This window comes from Hipposideros armiger, unplaced genomic scaffold, assembly GCF_001890085.2.
Source record: "Hipposideros armiger isolate ML-2016 unplaced genomic scaffold, ASM189008v1 scaffold_53, whole genome shotgun sequence".
NCBI lineage: Eukaryota > Metazoa > Chordata > Mammalia > Chiroptera > Hipposideridae > Hipposideros > Hipposideros armiger.
The window spans coordinates 4,330,950-4,347,069 of NW_017731403.1; the positions used below are offsets into that span (position 1 = coordinate 4,330,950).

General features: G+C 38.6%; 1 protein-coding gene across 19 annotated transcripts in view; it reads right to left on the minus strand.

Annotated features, from left to right (window-relative positions):
• Positions 1-16,120, minus strand: part of APBB2 (amyloid beta precursor protein binding family B member 2) — a 360,720-nt gene that overhangs the window by 249,449 nt on the left and 95,151 nt on the right. For 18 of the 19 annotated variants that reach the window (XM_019640761.1, XM_019640770.1, XM_019640765.1 and 15 more), the window contains one exon: positions 730-833. The exons of the other annotated variant lie outside the window; for it this stretch is intronic. The gene's annotated coding sequence lies outside the window, so the exon portion shown is untranslated. The remainder of the gene's footprint in view (positions 1-729; positions 834-16,120) is intronic. 19 annotated transcript variants of the gene reach the window in all.

The following is a 16,120-nucleotide window of genomic DNA, read 5'->3' on the forward strand; positions in this document are numbered from 1 at the left end:
TATAGCCAAGTAATTTTTTCTAAAAGATGGCAAAACCATTCATACAGGTGTCTCAATCTTCCTACCTTTTGCAGGTAGGAAAGAGAAGAGAGAATCCTGTTAACTTTTTTCTAATAAAACAGAAAATCCCCAAAGTCTGCAGGATAATAACTTCAGTTAAAACATAATAATATCTTAAAGTACCTCAAAAAGGGTACCAAATAATAAAATTGACAAGTACATCAAATCTTCCAAGACCAAGCTTCATGAGGGACTTATTAAACAAGTGATTCCACATTTTTGTTTTCCTTTGCAGACAAGAAAAGAACCAAGTGGATTTCATTCTTATTTTACAAATTCAGAACCAAAGAGCCTACCTAAAAGTCTAAAACACCTGAAGCTCAGAAAACTGGGCTCACTTTTCTGTCTCAACATACTACATTCCCTTACCTTTAAAGTTTAATCCATCTACTGCACATCTGACAAAAGATTTTATCAGAACCTTGAGTACTCAGTTTATGAAACCCCAAAGAAATGGCACAATGCAGAAAGTCATCCTAATCTCTTTAGAAGGTTTTTTTTTTTTTTTAAAGATCTCCTGAGTCTCTTTCTTGTTTCAAATCCATAAGAGCACATAAAACGTACAAAGCCAGGAAAGAAAGAAAGTAGAAAAGCCATAGTCACTGTTAACTTTCTGAGAGAAGTATAACAATTTTTTTTTCTTTTTAAAGCAAGTTAAAAATTACTTACTCTTCCCAGGTCTTTGGTGCAAAGCTCAGAAGGCAAGTTCCCTTTTCCCACAGTCTTGTTAATTAATAGCAATCACTCAATGAGTTCAGGCAGCCCAAATATATCTAAAAATTATGTGGAGACAAAAAGTTAAAATTCAAAGTCAGATTGGAAATTAGAAATCAAAACACCCCACTGCTATTCAGTCTCTCTGCATAATTAAAATAGATTTCACTGGAATATCTAAATGATGAGCTTTGTTGGCTACTTTTCTTTCCGAACAATATTAACAAGGCTTGCTAAATCTAGAGGCTATTTTGATCTGTTGTCTTATTAAAGTTACTAAAGCAAGAATCAGCAAGGCTTGTTGTCAACCATTCATGGTAAAAAAAAAAAAATGTCTTTCTCAGGGAGTCATAAAAAGCAACTGAGGGAGGATCTGGACTTCTAATTATACTATGACTTAGGAGGGAAGGTCTTCCGATGTCACACTTGCCTGTCCCACCTTCCAAAGAGGAGCTCATCCCACAAACAGAGGTGATGTAAATAGAAGTGAACAATAACAACTTAAAGGAAATCATCAACAACTTTTAAATGCCCTTCAGATATGTTCATTTCAGCACCCTTCACTTTTGTGGATAGGAAAGAGAAAAGAGAATCCTGCTAATTTTTTTCTAATAAAACAGAAAATCCCCAAAGTCTACATGATAATAGCTTCAGTTAAAACATAAGTTACTTCCCCAACAATCCTGTAAATGGAAATAACTCATTCCTAAGATTAAAAAGTTTAAGTAACAGGGTGGCCAGTTAGTTCAGTTGGTTAGAGCGCAGTGTTCATTAACACTAAGATTGCCGGTTCGATCCCCGCTTGGGCCACTGAGCTGTGCCCTCCACAACTAGATTGAAACAACTACTTGACTTGGAGCTGATGGGTCCTGGAAAAACACAATGTTTCCCAATTAAAAAAAAAAGTTTGAGGTAAAACAGATGCCACAGGTAAACCATTACCTAAAGTCTACACTGTCCCACTCTGGGCCTTATATTAGATGTAATTCCAAGAGGATAAACTCATTTAAGAGCCATAAGAGACTGAAAAACAGGTCAGCGAGAAGGAGGCAGGAAGAATTGCTACAGTAGGCAGTCATAACTGAAAAGTAGACAGAATCCCAGAAATAACAATAGGCATCACTTATTATTATTGTCACTGTTACTGTCAACACTTACATAGTGTTGGCTCTCATACCAGATTCTTCTCTAAGTATTTTACATCTAAGTATTTTACTCTATGTAGGATAGAGACAAGCAAAATATCCCTTACACATCACCGTATTACCACACAGTACCCTCAATTCTGCTATAAAGCTTGTTTGTTCCAAGACTAATATAGGGAACAATGAGATTGTAACTCTAATTTCACATTCATTTATGTATGACTTCATTGCAAGCAATGCTAGGTAGTAGCAGAATGTTGCACCCAGGTAAAACCCAGCTGCATAAGGCTACACAGAATGTACAAAGCCCAGGCATCAAACATTTACCATCCATCTCAGTTTCCACCAGTGTGCTATGAGCCACACCCCTCCACATCAGGCACCCCAACTCACCTTCCGATTTCAGGTCACCCCCCTTCCACCACTGTAGAGTAACTCACAACCTACAAGCCTTCTTCCAAGGCCTCAGAAAAGGTCAGGATTTCGTCAAAGTAAACTGCTATATTTATTATACAATGTATTTATTCCTTAACCATCTAGTAAATGTAAAATTGTACTACAATTTTTATTCTGTTCCTATCTTACTTTTTCAATGTATCACTGGTAAAAACTGATTAGGCTTTTGAGTGTTATGTCCTTGACCCAAAATGCCCCCAAGTTCTGTGGGGTTTACTGTGTGATTTTGCATAGTATGATGGCTTTTAAAAGTGCATAGATATCACACGTTAGCAGAACTGACTGTATCATAACTAGTGTTTGATCACTAGTGTTGTGATTTAAACCAGAAGGAGTTAAGTTGTGATTTTCGTATATTTTAATTATGTTGAAGGGGATGGCAACATATGCAATACAAGTTTAGAAAGATTCTCGTTCACAATGTTTACAATTACCAAGTAAGGACCCTTAAAGGTCTGTTTCACTTATGTGAAACATTTATGAAAAATTAGTTCTCTAATGGTGTTAAATAAATGAGATGTTACTAGGCCATTCTGTACAGACCAAGAATATGGTGTTATAAAGATTGATTCTTGCAGACAAGAGGGCTTAACACTAATTGCTGATAAGAAAAAACAATTAAATTACTTTTCATCCCTTGAAATCAATAAATTAAAAAACTCTGAATTTATCCTAAAAAGGTCTAAGATACACATAAAAATATGTACAAAGAAGTTTTCTATTACAAGTAATATCATTTTAAGCAATTTAAAAAATATAAATATTCAACAATGGATAAACAGTTATTAAAAATCTGTAAGATTTAATTAAATGGGAAAATGTTTATAAGCAATGTTCATTGGGAATGCAGACTATAAAGCAATATGTTCAATTTTGTTTAAAAGCATTTATACAATTAATACTCAACCTTGGAATAACTGCTAATTAGATATAAGAGAATTAGAGTATTAACAGAATAATTTTTACTTTCTTTGATTTTTCCTGCAGTATCCAAATTTTCCACAATAATCACATCCACGTTTACAATGAAAAACAACAATATGCAACATAAAAATAAGACTAAGGCATTCGGAGGAAAACCTCTTTTTATCCCCATTGTAATTTCACATGTGAGTCCAGCCAATAGAAGGAAGGCCAACTCAGGAACAAGGACACCAAAAGCTTCCTCCTCAAGTACTAACAGATCCAGTCTCATGACCGAACCCTTGAAAGTATTTTTTGTCTCGCAATTCAAGAGCAAACACAGGGGATGTTCAAAGTATATAAATCCATTAGAGGCCAAAATATAATTTGCTTTTACTGGCTAAAACAGTCACGGATTTGGTAAAATCCAGACGAAAGAAGATTTTTAATTATATAATTGTATACAAGCTGTCTTGATGTCTCAAAGAAATTTCATTCTGAATGAAGAACCTGTTCTGGATAAAGCTCCTTTCAAACAAGATCAAGATTAAAGAAACACAAGCAGCAATGGATTTGGGCGTAGAGATGAATGCCTCACTTGGGCGTTTTAAATAGAAAGCAAGAAAAGAGAGATTGATCTTAATGACCTCCTAAAGAACTCAGTAATATTAAAATGTTCCCAACAACGACAAAACTTGACTTCAAAAATAATCCATTTGCCAAAAAACGGTGACTCCTTCATCATGAGTGTGCATTGTTTAATCCTGGACACTGACTGACATCACATGAAGCACTGAATGGTGAAGTACTCAGGAGTCAAGGGACAGTTAGGGATAATTTGGCCGCCACACACCTGAGCTCACTTACCTATGCTTGCTGGCAGCACATTCAAATACATCCCTTCCGATTTTCAGTTTAACCTTCCTCGCATACCATACATCCAGTAACTATTTGGTATACAGCTGTTGCTTTAATATGACTCTCCATTCTCAAGAATGTACTGAGGATTAAAAGTCAGTGGTTTTGTGTGTATGTTAGTGAGTGTGTGTGTGAGTGTGTGTGTGTGTGTGTGTGTGTGTGTTTTATTTCATAAAATTACAAACCATTTGTAACATTCACTGTATATACCTGAATAATAACCATATTCCTGCTGCACAAAGTTTAGATTAGTAGTCTGTTTTTTGTGTTGTTTTTTTATTTCCACAAATGCTGACTTCGATGAAAAACAAAACCCTTCTGTTTCAAATATGCTTTTGCATTTTTAAACATTTTCATACGTTCCCTATCAAATGGAAACAAAAGCTACTGGCATCATGTTTTGTTTTGTTTGAAAGAACAGAATAGGCAAGTGAACACTTTATAATAACTAAGCCAGCATGTAAGAGATCACAGAGGAGATACCGAGTTTCAGAATAATCTCTCACTTCAAGTTCAAGATCCCCCTCAGAGACTCTATCACTTTATCAAATGCATGTTGATTACTTTGGAAAATAACTCTGAAATTCTTGGTTTCTGTGTCTCACAAGTTGCTGCCTAAAATGTTGCACATGCGCACCTTTAATAATTTGCAACCAAATATTATAACCAGCAAGGAAATTGAGACACCATATTCAATGGCAAGTATTCAAAACAAAAACTATGAATTTTAATTTTTAAAAGAACACACGTTGAAATATACATCCATCTACACATTCCTCATGCTGACTCTGAAAATATAGAGGGCTTAGGAACTCTTAGTATGGAACCTATATTTATTAAATTGCTGTAAGAAATTAGCACATGGATAGCTCAAGCGAATACAATCTCTTAGGGTAAAATAGGGCAACCAATGTTTTCAGTGTCTACCTGGAAACCAAGCAGAAATTACTTTCTCAGGCTCTTTAGTCACTCCCTGGGCTGAATGCCAAGATAATCTAAATCAGTCTTTGGTACCTTCTCATATCCCTTTTTGCATCATTGTGCCACCTCCGGTCCAAACCCAAAGACCTTCACTTTCCATGAACCTCCTCCTCTCAATGGTCCTTTCCTTCCAGCTTCTAAACTCCCAACGCCTCCATGGGAATATTTTAGCAGAAGCTGGGGGATGGGGGAACGTCAACAAATGATTAATGGTTTTTCACTTTCTCTGGGTTAAATGCAGTTTTAAGAAAAGTACCCAGATCTTTGTTTCTAAATACCTTCTCTCTTTGAAGAAATAGTGGGGTTAAGGATTGAGGCAAGGAGAGCACAAGATAAACCTAGAACATCTTACTATGCCAGGAAGCAAGGAAGTACTTGAATATTAACGCGCGCATGACAAAAGGACAGAGCAGCTGCCTTGAAAGGGCTCCCACTGGCCAAATGTGGGACAGCTTGAACAATAAAAAGAATATGGATGAATTAGAACACACTGAATAAAAAAAGAACCATAAATCCATCGATATTCATGAAAAAGAGGATAGTGGAAAGCTTGCCAGCTAATAAACACCAAAGGTATAGCAGAAATAGAAAATCCGACTTTGCAACAAAGGAGGCAATAATTGATTCTGTCAAGGATCATTAATGGATGCTAAAACCATTAGGGAAAGGGTTGCTGTGCGACAGGATACTCACACAGTCTGAGTATCACCCCGTGGGTTACTTATCACTTACCTAAGGATAAGCTCTGACATACCGCCTTACCCACGTGATGGCTGGTATCATCAATTACAGGACAACTGAATAGCATGCATCTCCACGAGAACTGTGCAGTATGCTTGTTGAAATTCTTAATCTGTGTCTAACTGTAAAGTAACAAACAAGTCCAGATTGTGGTACTTTCTACAAGACAACTGTTTTGGCATCTTCCAAGATGCATGAATGACAAAAATAAAACAAAAACAGGGTAACTGTTCTGGATTAAAGGAAACTAAAGAGACAAAATGCAACAAATTATTGTTGATGAATCTTAGATGAGGAGAGGGGTTCTAAAAGACATTACTGAAATAATTGGGGAAGTCTGAACAGGTGTTCGAATATTACCTATATGTGAAATAATATTGCTTGGTGATAATAGTATTATTGGTTATGTGGGAGAATATTCTTATGCCTGGGAGATACATGTTAAAGTGTTTAGTGCTAAAGGGTTATGATCTCTACAACTAACTCAAATGGTTCAGCAAAAGGTTTTTAAAGTAAGAGAGAGAGACAGACAGAGACAGAGAGAGAGAGAATGAATGTGTGTAGACGGTGAGACAGACACAGAAACAGAGAGATACAGAGACAAAGCAAATTTGACAAAATGCTAGCATCTTATATGGCAGGCTAGCTGTAACCTATAAAAACTAGTAACCATGGTTACTTGTAGGCTGTTTCTATTCCGTGTTAAAAGAGATCATAAAGGAGCTTATGGTTGAAAGGAAATTGACACAAATAGGAATATAGTCTGCGGGTGTTAGAGCATTTAGTCCAATTTTCAAAAAACTTTTTCCAATTCATCTCTGTTCTGTAGCAATTAATGGTTAGCTGGGAGGAAGAAGATAGAAAAAGAAAAAGAAATTCAAAGAAGAGTACGACAATGGATAAAAATTAGCAACAGAAAAGTTCAGTTCTTCTCCACCCATTCTGAAGAATTAGGTTTTCAAAAAATCTGCCTTCTTTCCCATCCTGGTGAGAAACTCCATTTGGCTGGAGACATTTACAACAGCCAGAAAGAGTCCTTCTGCAGGACTTACGTGACCAAATGCCCTGAGCAGAGAAGGCTGTGGACGTCACTTGGTGCCCAGCCCCAGTCAAGCCTAGGACAGGGGCACATGTCTAAATAAACTCTGAGGAAGCAAACATACATTTTAGACCTATAGCTTTCAGCGGCTGCCTCAAACTCCATGTTTCAAACACAATTCTCCCCACCAAACCAAACCTGATCTCTTGTTTCTGTTACCTCTTTTCTTAGTCTATCCAGTCTCAATACTGCAGCTTCATCTCTCACTTCAGTTCCCAGTGGCCCATTCTTCACGTGTTCTCTTCTTAGTTCACATCCTAAAGGCTGTATTGGCCACTAGGTCTCTCCTATTCCAGCCAGGAACGACCTCTCTTTTCTTTGTTCTTCCTCAATATTTTTGTCTACGGCACTCACGTGGCACTCTTTTAATATCTCTGCCACACAGCATTGATTCTGGACCTGCTGCAGGCAAGAGCTTTGCTATGTTATCTCATTTTAAATCACTGTAGTTTATGTTATTTGATTCCTATTTTACACACACACAAAAATGGATACTTAAGCAGATGAAATAACTTGTCTAAAGTTACCAAGTTGTAAAGCTGATATTTGGACCCTAGTTCTACTCTAATACCAAAGTGCTTCATTTTAAACACTGTCTCCTGTCCTTAAGTCCAGCATATCATCCTTGAAGGAAGGGATACATTTTATCCAACTCTGTGCTCTCTCCAGAGCCTAGCATCTTCATAACTCATGTTCACTGATTTATATTTCCAGACTCAGCCCAGAGACCATCTGTCTCTCTGCCATCCAGCCCCGATCCCTACAGAACCAAAGGCCCAGTCCTACTGGCCTCTGTGTGCTTCTACTGCGGTGTTCGCATGTCTTAACTGCAGGCTGCATGACTGCCCGTGTGTGCCTGGACCACAGCAGGCACTTCATGAATGTTCACTGAATGAAATATTTATGCATGACACACACAGTGGAATTTCTCAAGGGGTTGCTATGGCTTGCTAAAAAAATTTGGACCTCATTTGTATTGTTATCATATAGTGAGGAAAATTATTTTAGGAAAGAATGACGAGGAGAAAGTGGACAAGCATGGAGACTACGGGTCCTGGCCCTTTGGGTCATATCCACATCACTTGCTGCCCTGGGTATGCTATGATCTACAGCTTCCAAACCTTGATGTATATGTAATATTGTTCAATACAAATTTTGATTCAGTCTGTCTGGAGTGGAGCCCAAGATTCTGCATTTCTTACAAGCTCCCGTCGATGCTGATCTACAGACTGCACTTTTGAGGAGCAAAAAGTTCTAGACGGTGAGAGTGAAATTATGCCCATTTTAAGAGATATAGCATATAGATTATAAAATGACAAGACATAAATTCACAGAGTGTTAATGCTAGTTTATCTCTGAGTTTCTTCTTTCTGCTTTTCTATAATGCCAAGTATTCTATAATGACTCTTGCTGATGGAAATAAAAATTTTAAATGCATAAAAAAACCTGTACATTTGGACATTTTTCACTCTGCATGGCTACATCTTTAGTTAAGCAACAAACATACTTAAACAGACTAGACTTGCGAGATAACAGGTTGGTGAATTTAGCAATTCCCTACACACTCATTTTAACATGCAGATTAACATAAAACAGCAATTACACTTAACAAGCAGTCACCACCAAAAGCATTGTTTTTCTCAGGTTCCTTTCCCTTCAACAAAAGGGAAAGAATCCATTCATCTGGACTACAATAAAAGGCAAACCAAATTAATGACAGAAGAAAAAACACGCAGGTGCTACCCTGAACCTCTTCCAAGTGGGTCAACAGAACCGCATGAAAGTTGAAACAGAGGTGGAAGTGTGTGTCTCCCGGCAGAGGCAAGGAGTGCTGAGTTCCACAACAAGGCTAGCTGGAATCAGTTAAAGCAGCACTCACTGTGTACCTGCAAGTGAGGTGGAAAGAGTTCCAGAGCAAAACAAGGAGATATCATTAGGAAAGGGCAATTATGGGTGCACATCTGCAAGAAAACAGTCCCCAAATACCAAACTCCCCTTCAGTGGAGTTCCAAACGACCGCCAGGTTTATTCTGTAAGTTGCAGAAGTTGCAGGCCCGGCAGGTGGGCATTTCACACCCACTCCTGTCCTAGACACCTGCCCAGTCAAATGTGTCTGTGACTTGAGGCAGGCTGAAAGCAAAGGCGCCCATATCACCCTGTGGTGTAACCAGGGCATTCCTGGCTGCACTGGGACGAACCAGGTTCTGCACCCTCTGCTTTCCATCTTAACTCGCTTCCAACTTTCCCATAAGAGTTTCTCTCACTGGCTTCTGGTATTCAGGCTACCATTTCACCCACAGTCTAACTGATTTTTGGTCTTAAAGAAAGACTGTGGAACTCACTGTGAAATTACCTGCAAGGATTGTAACTTAGTGCCTGGAAGGCTTATATATACAACGGAACTGAAAATCACTCCTGTGTGTCCAGTGCTAGTAAGGGGGTGATTTCATCCTTGTAAAGTTTAGGCACACCAGACATTTGGCTCACCTGGAAACAATGTGTCATTGTAACTGTTGAATTCTATGCATCTAGTGCCAGACTACTCAAGACAAGAAGGCATATGATGAGTTATTAAAAAGTGTGATCACTTGAGATTTTGAAGCGAGCACCAAAGTCATCATCTTTGAAATCTGAATCTATTTGGACTTCCTTACATTTATTTTATTGAAATTCAGTATTGTTTTTATTTTGAATTATATCAATGATGGTTAGGGGCAGGAAAGGGAAAAAAACACCAAAAACTTCTCAGTACTCTAAAGCCTGAAAGTCTTAACATCTTAGTGGGACTTTTTAATTTAAATGAACTTAAGAGGCATGACAATAAAAAAAACAAAACAAAAAAACAAGTAATACATGGTCTTGCTTGGCTTCGCACTTAAATGTTTTTTTAAGTGCTAAAAACTTTGGGGACAAATGTGGGGAATTTGACTACAGACTGCTACTAAATGATATTTGGGGATTATTGTTAATTTTGTTAGATGTCATAATGGTATTATGTTTACTTACAACACCTTCCTTATTTCTTGGAGATACATGCTAAAATATTTAGGGGTAAAATGTCATGACATCTATATTTCAGCAAAACATAATATATGTAAATTTACACAGATGCTGTAAACAGGAAAGACTGTTAATAATTATTAAAATGAGATGGGTGTTCTATGAGTGTTGATTGTACTATTTCTACTTTTTTCTATATTTGAAAACTTTTAGAATTACAAGTTTAAACTTCTATCAATAAAAAACATTTATGACCTTACAGTTTTATCTCCCTTGTCCTATTATCTTGCCAAATTAGACTGAAGTCCATCTATATATAGTAGCTGATTTTCTTTCCCCCAGAGGACATTCTCTCACACCTTCCCACCTCCATATCTGTGTGTATTATATTCTCTCAACCTGGTATTTTCTCTCTCCACTCACTATCCCTCTGGTGAGAGCTGACTTATTCTTTTAGGTCCACTTCAAATGCTGCCTTTTCTAGGAAAACTTTCCTAACCTCTCCCCGCCCCCCAACTTTATGCATCTCCCCTTTTCTGACACTCACTGACACTTTGTACCTCTCATCACACTTACAGTCTATCTTGCACAGTAAAAATTGAAGCTGACATTTACTGAGAGCTTCCCATGTGAGCTTCCCTGGTCTCTACCTACTCTCACGTGTGTTCTTTCATTTACTCATTTTATTCCTACCCCACTGAGGTAGGAAGTGTTAATACCTGCTTTTCACAGGTGAAGAAACAGGCTTTTTCAAAGGCTCAGTAACGCACCCAAGTCACAAGGTTCGTACTAGTAAATGGCAGTTCCAGGCTTCCTTCAAACGGAGCCCCATCTGCTGCCACGCTCTTAAGCACTCGCGTGCGTGCGTGTAATTTGCGCAGTGGCCCCATCCTTCCCTATTACATATAACAACTGAAGGCAGGCCGAGCGCCTTATTTATTTATTCCCTGATCCAATATTTGTTGAAAAGCCACTACTGCCAGGCAAAAATAAAGTGGTGAGTGAAAAAGGGCAGGTTTTGACCCAGATAAAAAACAAATAAGGAAATCTGAACAAACTATGGACTTTAGTTAATAATCATAATGTATCGACATTGGTTCATTCGTTGTAACAAATGTGCCATATTCATGTAAGATGCTAATAACAGGGGACCCGAGATCAGGGGGCATATGAGAACTCCATACTGTCTTTCTCTCAAGTCTCCTGTAAACCTAAAACTATTCTAAAAAAATAAAGTCTATTTTAAAAAAGGAAAAAAAGAGTGTGACTACGAGTTCAGTTTTCTTGCTTGGCTCATACTCGCAATACCTCTTAACACCAGTTCCAAAGAAGAGTGTTCTAGTCATCTTTCGCAAGGGGTGTGTCCCAGGAACACGTGGGTGGGGCCTACTTGGGGACTAAATTCGAATAAAGCTCTTCACCTGAATGTGTGGCATCTGTTTTTGAAACCTAATCACATATATTTATATCCCTTCCCTCACTGAAAACTAATATGTCTCAGGCTCCAAGTTCTCCAGCTTAATTCACTATGTTTTAATCAATATTCCCAGGAAGGGCTCGTACATTTCCCATTTCTCTAAGTCAACTCAAGTTCATAAAGTATATCTCAGAAACACTCTAGGAAGTTCAATTTTTTAAAAATTGTGTTCATATTTTCTTCTTGAAAATCAGAGTCCTGATTCTCAACTTACGTAGCCAGCTCAAGACTGTAACTTTAGGCATCTGGATATTAACATACTCAACCGTATTGTGCCTGATTCTTCCTTAAAGAAGGGAGGGAACTAACATCCCCTTTCCAGGGAATTCTCTCCACTGAACCAAATGACCTTCTCCACTGCAACTGTGACTTCCTGCTAGATTTCCACATATAAATCCCTTCCTATGTGGAGCTAGCCTAATAAATCACCACGAGTAACAATAACTCTTTAGATCAAACTCCTAGAGAACTACAGATCAGCAGGAAAGACACAGAGCGTGACAAATATGTAACTATTTAACAGGCACCATTTGATAACATTAACCACTATAATAAGTAACAACATTAAGAGTACTTCACTGTTTGTAGTGCATTTTGCAATTTAGTCTCATAAAAGTACAGTGATATGGGGGGGGGTAAAAATATCACCATTTTATAGATAAGGAAAGTTGAGGTTTATAGTTGAAGTCACAACTCATTCAATTCCACCATGGCTGACTTTAGTCCACTTAGGATCCTTCCAGGCACTGCTCGGTACCATCTGTGTTTTTGCTCTCTCCAGCGAGAAAGACGGGAGCTCTCTCACCCTGTAATTTTCCACAGCTCTGCCCTCCTCTCTGGAGTCTTCTCTCCTTCTCTCTCTCTCTCTCTCTCTCTCTCTCTCTCTCTCTCTCTCTCTCTCTCAGGGGGTGCTCCTCACACTCAATGGCCCATGACCACATGATGGTGTGCTGCAAAGCCTACCCATGCACAAAAGCCATGAACCAAAAACCTATCCTGTTCTGGTTCTTGAAAACTAACAAATTCAAGATGACATTTTTCCTTGATCTTAAAGCAAAATAAATTATGGTTGTTTTACAAAATGGCTGATAACCATAAATAGAAAAGTGAATTTTGTTTTCCCCCTGAGTCCCCAACTAGGCCTCCAATTTGGGGCCAAGAACATTTGGGGAATATGCCACAGGTCTTGGTTTTCATCCAGATTCCAGGAAAAGGGGAGAGGAAAATAAATTGTACCAGCCATATTGCCTGAGTTCCTCTTACAGGAATCACTCTTTACAAAGTTACACCTAAAATCGGCTCTGTATATTTCTCTTTCTATAGGCTTGCTAGCCAAGTTGACCATTTTGTTATTAGAACCTTTGATTCTCAGAATCTAAATCAAATGAAAAGTCAAATATTTTTAAAAGATCAAATCATTAAAAAAAAATTCTTCTTTTCTCCGTGGTACAAAATATAAACCTCCTGACTTGGCACAGAGAAAATCTAATTCAGAGTTAACTGCTGCAGTCTAAATGGAAACCAAAGGCTTCCAGGGCACCCAGACATCACAGAAGTTGCTGAAAGAAACAGTTCACTGAATAGTACTTCTGTGTCTTCAAAGTTTTAATATGTCCAACGGTAGAAAGCTAAAACCATTTGGATCCAAGAGGCTAAAATTCAAAGCTTGCTTTGTTTGTTTTTAACCAGAATAACCAAAACTGAATACAGTTCACCAAGGTTTTAAATTTCTGTCTCACTGTATTTTTCCTTCTGTGTCCAACTATAAAAGGGACTTTTAAAAAGTAATAAAATGTTTAATTCTACCATCGGTAACAAGCACGTGCTTTGACTTTTTTATCAGGAATAAAAGATGCAGTGTGTGGAGCTATCAAAACCCTTCCTTGTATACCTAATGGCATACAGTATAGAATCAAACGCCACAGAAATAATTAGAAATGTCCTCAAATTTTCCAGTTAATGAATTGCTCCTCTGCCCTCATCAGAAAAGTGATCACAAAATACCAGAGGGGAAGACTTACGAGTGTGTGTGTGTATGTGAGTGTGTGTGTGTGTGTTATGTACACACTTATGGATGCTCACTGGTGCTGTGTCTGGGGGCGGGGTTAACGTGGGGGAGGGCAAGCATCAGAGTTGGAACTCATAAAAATAAGTGCCTTAGGTGTCTCCTAAGATCTAAGATTCCACTTGCCCCTTTGCTCCAGGTCGTTAATCATTTAACAACAGGCGCCTTTGCACTCTGGCTCCTGTGTGGGTTTGGCCAATGGAGAGGTTCTCACAGGAGGGCAACCCCAGGAGGGCAGAGCGGGGAGAACCCCCGTCCCTCAAGGTCCTCTCTGGTCACCAGTCCGGTCAGGTGGCCACTACACAAAGCTCTGTCTCCCCAAAACTGCTCCCTCCCGCACCCCTCAGGCTCTCATGGAAGGAGCCTGGCTGCCACAAGCCCCAGGGCACTGCACTGCCCTAGGTGGTCCCCTTCACCCCGCCCACGTTCCCAATTTGAATGTGCCACCTGTTCCCCGATGGGACCTGGACTGACATGTACACCTAAAACCTCTGAATACGCACCAAGGGATTGCTCTGTAATTAGTACCATTTTCATCTCACTTTTATGGCAACCTGACATCAATTATGTCAAGGAAGAGTCACTGTAAAAAATACTTCAGGACCTTTCAAAGTTCACTGTTTTGGCTGATATACTGACATGCTTTTGTTTGTTTTTAAATCCACAAACTGTCATCATCGCCAATAGACTACACAGTAGAGGAAATACAGTTGTAGCTTAAATGATTCTTTTATTTACAGCCTTATTGAGGTATAACTGACATATAGTGACATATAAATTGTACATTGTGGTGACTTGGTATACGTATACATTGTGAGATTCTTCCCCTCTAGTTAGTTAATACATCCATTACCTCACATTTATCCAATTTTGGGGGTGAAAAACTAAGTTCTTAATCTCTCAGCAAATTTCAATTATATAATATACAGTGTTATTAAATATACTCACCACACTTTACATTAGATCTTCAGACCTTATTCATCTTATAACTGAAAGTTCGTAACATTTTACCGTCTCCCTATTTTGCCCACCACCCAGGCCCTGGCAACCTCTTTTCTATTCTGTTTCTAAGACTTTTACTTTTTTGAGTCCACATATAAGTGATATTATGCAGTATTTATCTTTCTCTGACTTATTTCACTTAGCACAATGCCCTCAAGTTCCGTCCATGTTTTTGCAAATGGCAGTATTTCCTTCTTTCTCGTGGCTGAATAATATTCCATTGTACATGTATGCATATGTGTGTATGTGTGTTTGTGTATGTATATGTGTGTGTGTGTATATATGTTATATATATATGAATATATGAGTGTATATATATCACATCTTCTTTATCCATTCACCTGCTGACAGAGATTTAGGTAGTTCCATATCTCGACTATTGTGAATAATGCTGCAATGAACATGGGGGCACATATATCTTTTTGAGTTAGTGTTTTCATTTTCTTCAGATAAATACCCAGAAGTGGAGTTGCTAGATTATACGGTATTTCCATTTTTAATTTTTTTGAGGAACCTCCAAACTGTTTTCCACAACGGCTGCACAAATTTACAATCCCACCAATAGTGCACAAGGGTTCCCTCTTCTCCACATCCTCACCAACACTTGTTGTCTCTTGTCTTTTTGATGATAGCCATTCCGACAAGTATGAGGTGATATCTCATTGTGGTTTTGATTTGCCCTTCATTGATGATTAGTGATGTTGAGCATCTTTTCATGTACCTGTTGGCAATTTTTAAGTCTTCTTTGGAAAAATGTCTATTTAGTTCCACTGCTCATTTTAAATGGATTGTGTGGTTTTTTTTGCCATTGAACTGAATGAGTTCTTTATACACTTTGGCTACTAATCCCTTATCTGACATATAATTTGTGAATATGTTCTCCCATTTGGTAGGTTGCCTTTTCATTTTGTTGATCATTTCCTTTCCTATGCTGAAGCTTTTTAGTTTGATGCAGTCTCACTTGCTTAAGTGATCCTTTTAAAAGTGTAAGTCAGGTCAAGTAAGCTCTCTGCTCAAAACCCTGCCATCTCTCTCAGAATTAAATATTTTAGGTTTTTACTCTGCCTTGTAGTACCTTTCATAATCTGGCCCTCACTCCACCCCTGTTTTTTTGTTTGTTTGTTTTCCTTTTTTTTTTTTTTGCTTCACCTCCATATCACTCGTCCCTCTGTTCACTCTGCTCTAGCCTCAAGGGCAGCTTTATTATTTCTCAAACACACCACGTTGGCTCCTACATGCAGGCCTCTGCCCTTGCAGTTCCCTCCACCTAGACTGCCACCTCCTGGGTCTTCACATCAGATTCCTGCTCACCTGTACCTGCTCTAGGAGGCCCTTGCCCATCACCACCTCTTAAGCAGCCCTGTCTTGCCTCCAGTTCTTTCTCTTCCCTTGATTTTTCTTCATTGTGCTTATTACGCTGACATATTATATATTTGTTTATGATCCATTTCCTCCCATGAGAATCCATGGTCCCAGAGATCAGGGACCTGGTCTGTTAGGATCACCACTCACCCCCACGGCCTACAGCAGTGGGTGGCATACAGTCGGCACTCACTAAA